General features: G+C 52.7%; 1 long non-coding RNA gene across 1 annotated transcript; it reads left to right on the top strand.

Annotated features, from left to right (window-relative positions):
* The first annotated feature begins 872 nt into the window (after positions 1–872).
* LOC132591672 (uncharacterized) lies at positions 873–3,143 on the top strand. Its single transcript, XR_015948571.1, has 2 exons — positions 873–1,104; positions 1,801–3,143. It is a non-coding gene; the product is annotated as an uncharacterized LOC132591672 (long non-coding RNA).
* Positions 3,144–3,713: the final 570 nt, after the last annotated feature.

Genomic DNA, 3,713 nt, shown 5'->3' with positions numbered 1-3,713 from the left:
GATGACCCTTCAGGCCCTTCCAGTTCTCAGATTCTGTGATGCTATGGCTCTTCAAAGGGGCAGTGGGGAGAAGGGGGAAAGGAAGGGGGAGAGCCCTGGATCTGGAGGTCGCCAGCCCATGGAGAGGAGGGGGGTGGAATATCTATTTGTTACGCATTTGTTACGAATTGTTACCATTGTATTTCATTCTTGCCTTTGAACCAAAGCTGTCTGAAGTGATGACCACGCTTAGGAGCTGTGTTGCAGGTGAGTGTTGCCGGAAGCAAGCTGATTTGCAAGCTCCATCGAGGCTCCTTTGATTAGCAAAATCTGCACCCGTGTAGGAACAGTCTGACGTTTCGTGCTTTGACATCATGAGCTGCTGACACCTATGTTTCCTATGCCCCTACCAAGTGGGAGGTGAGCCAGGCCTTTCGAAAGGGCGGAAAAGGTCACAGACAGGACACGCTAGACTACTGAGAAAGCCAAAGGGGAGAGTGAGGCCACAATGTTCAGACAGCCCCGGCTTGCCATGGGGCGGAGGTGTGCCTCATGCCCAGCGGCCATTCCTTCAGCTGTCCTCCAAGCAGCTCACATAAAACAAGCTGCTGTGTGTGTGTGTGTGTGTGTGTGTGTGTGTGTGTGTGGTGATGGGAAGGGAGAAGACCATTGAGGGTCATCCTAAGTCACTTTTCCAAGCCCCAAACGCGCATCCCAACTCCGGTCTACTCTGCAGGGCTGTTGTAACGGGGGACACCCTATGTCACAGCCCTGCCTCCCCCACGTGGGGAAATGACCGGATCCCCCTCCCCCCCCTCTCCTGGGAAGGGATGAAAAAATAGGAAGGACTTTTTGGGAGGGGGGGAGTCTCTTTCCCTGCCGCCTCCGGGGATCGAACCTGGGAGATTATCAGGAAAGAAACAGGATATTCAGAGCTTGTTTGGAAGGAGGAGGATTTGTGTCTTCTGGGGGGGAGGGGTCACTCATTCCTCCCCCCAAGGGTCAGTGAGCTCCGCTTCCTAGAGAGGCAGGGAGGTTGGGAGGGGGGGCGAAGGTTGGAGGGGGAGGGGCCGCCATTCACATTCCCGGACGAGGAGCAGGTCTGCAGAGGAGGAGGAAAAAGAGGTGCAAAATATATCTATATATATTGTGGGGGGCGGGAGAGAGATAAAGATGCGCTTTTGCTCTCCCTGAATCTGCAAACAGGGAAACTGGGAAGGGAGGGCAGGATTTGGGGCGGGGGGGGGGAATGAAAGGAAAGTAGGGGAGTTCCCCCTCCCCCTCCCTCTTCTTTCTGTGGGTCAGTCGAGCGGGGGAGGGGCTGATTCAGGCCCTGCTGGGATAAAGGAGCCCCTGCCCCCCCAGGGAAAGGAAATGGGAAGAGAAGACCGGGGGGGGGGGAGGACAAAGAGGTAGAGCAGGGGGAGGGAGGAAAGTGGGTAGAGACCCCCCCCCCAAGAACAACTCCCTTCCTGGGCGCTCTCTGCACAGGCAATACAGCTTTAAATCGGGGACCCTCCATTCGCAGGGTTTGCATTGCCCCCTCCGCTTGGGAGTCAAGAGATGCTCAGCTGCCCTGCCCCCCCCCCCGGGCGCTTTTTCAGGAATGGAAATGGGAAGCCCCCCCTCAAGGGCTGAGACTTGAACCGAGGCCCCAATTCCGCGTCTCTCTGCCAGTTCTGGGTTCCCCCTGGCAGGAATCCCTGGGGCGCCGCGATCCTGGCTCCCCTTTGGGTGGAGAATCATGGAACCCGTCCATTGTATTGTGTATTGAGTCAAAGGATTTTATATCTGCATTACTATTGTCTGTATGTGCTTTAGGGTAAAGTAACTGCCTTTTGGTTCAGCTACTATTGGTTCATTTAAGCTGCTGTATTTGGATCCAATACATCTACTTCTGCTTCATTGACTATGCAAAAGCCTTTGACTGTGTCGACCACAGCAAACTATGGCAAGTTCTTAAAGAAATGGGAGTGCCTGATCACCTCATCTGTCTCCTGAGAAATCTCTATGTGGGACAAGAAGCTACAGTTAGAACTGGATATGGAACAACTAAGTGGTTCAAAATTGGGAAAGGAGTACGACAAGGTTGTATATTGTCTCCCTGCTTATTTAACTTATATGCAGAATTCATCATGCGAAAGGCTGGACTAGATGAATCCCAAGCCGGAATTAAGATTGCCGGAAGAAATATCAACAACCTCAGATATGCAGATGACACAACCTTGATGGCAGAAAGTGAGGAGGAATTAAAGAACCTTTTAATGAGGGTGAAAGAGGAGAGCGCAAAATATGGTCTGAAGCTCAACATCAAAAAAACCAAGATCATGGCCACTGGTCCCATCACCTCCTGGCAAATAGAAGGGGAATAAATGGAGGCAGTGAGAGATTTTACTTTCTTGGGCTCCTTGATCACTGCAGATGGTGACAGCAGTCACGAAATTAAAAGACGCCTGCTTCTTGGGAGAAAAGCAATGACAAACCTAGACAGCATCTTAAAAAGCAGAGACATCACCTTGCCGACAAAGGTCCGTCTAGTTAAAGCGATGGTTTTCCCAGTAGTGATGTATGGAAGTGAGAGCTGGACCATAAAGAAGGCTGATCGTCGAAGAATTGATGCTTTTGAATTATGGTGCTGGAGGAGACTCTTGAGAGTCCCATGGACTGCTAGAAGATCAAACCTATCCATTCTTAAGGAAATCAGCCCTGAGTGCTCCCTGGAAGGACAGATCGTGAAGCTGAGGCTCCAATACTTTGGCCACCTCATGAGAAGAGAAGAATCCTTGGAAAAGACCCTGATGTTGGGAAAGATGGAGGGCACTAGGAGAAGGGGACGTCAGAGGACAAGATGGTTGGACAGTGTTCTCGAAGCTACGAACATGAGTTTGACCAAACTGCAGGAAGCAGTGGAAGACAGGAGTGCCTGGCGTGCTATGGTCCATGGGGTCACGAAGAGTCGGACACGACTAAACGACTAAACAACAACAACAAAATTTGGATCCTCTGTCTTATTGGTTCCCTCCAAAAGGCACCCCTGTGATTGCCTGATATTGTTCCCTCCAAAATCTATCCCTTTCTAGCTAGTTCCCTGTCCCTATAAATGTAGCCTTCCTACCCTCAGAGTCAGTCCTGTTTTGCCCTGAATAAAGAACTGTTCTATTGAAGATGCGTATCTGGACTTCTTAAGCCACGACACAACACATTGAAGGGTTAAAGGGGGCGAGAGAGGCCTGGATAGAGACCCCCCCGTCTCTCCCCCCTCCTTGATCACCTGGCGAGGCCCCTCCGGATGGAGAGGTGGGGGCGCTTGGGAGAGCTTTGGACAGAAGGGTGAGCCGGCCAGGGGGAGCCTCTGGGCAAAGGGGAGACTCGGGGGCGGAGGAGGGCAGAGGAAGTTGGGGGGCAGAGGGAGGGAGGGAAGGATCCCTGGGGGAGGAATCGAAGCCGGCATTGGCAGGAGGTGGGAAAAGAAAGAGAGGGGGACTTGGGGGCTGCCTGCCTTGACTTCTCCCTCCTGCCCAGGAATCTCCTTCGAGGGAGAGATCCCTGAACAGGAGGCCTAATCCACCCACCCTCTCCTCCCTTGAAGCTCAGTCCTTGCCCTGCCAGAAGTCCCAGGTCAGCTCCTGCATGGGGCGCTGGGGGCTCTTATAGGGAGTCTAACCAGGGGGGGAAAGAGGAAAGGGAGGAAGCCCACTTTATTCTTTCCGCCCTTTGAGGCTTCTGTCTTGGCA

Source organism: Zootoca vivipara, chromosome 2 (assembly GCF_965207765.1).
Source record: "Zootoca vivipara chromosome 2, rZooViv2.hap1.1, whole genome shotgun sequence".
Lineage (NCBI taxonomy): Eukaryota > Metazoa > Chordata > Lepidosauria > Squamata > Lacertidae > Zootoca > Zootoca vivipara.
Note: the sequence above shows the minus strand (reverse complement) of the source record. Positions and strands in the feature narration are given on the sequence as shown.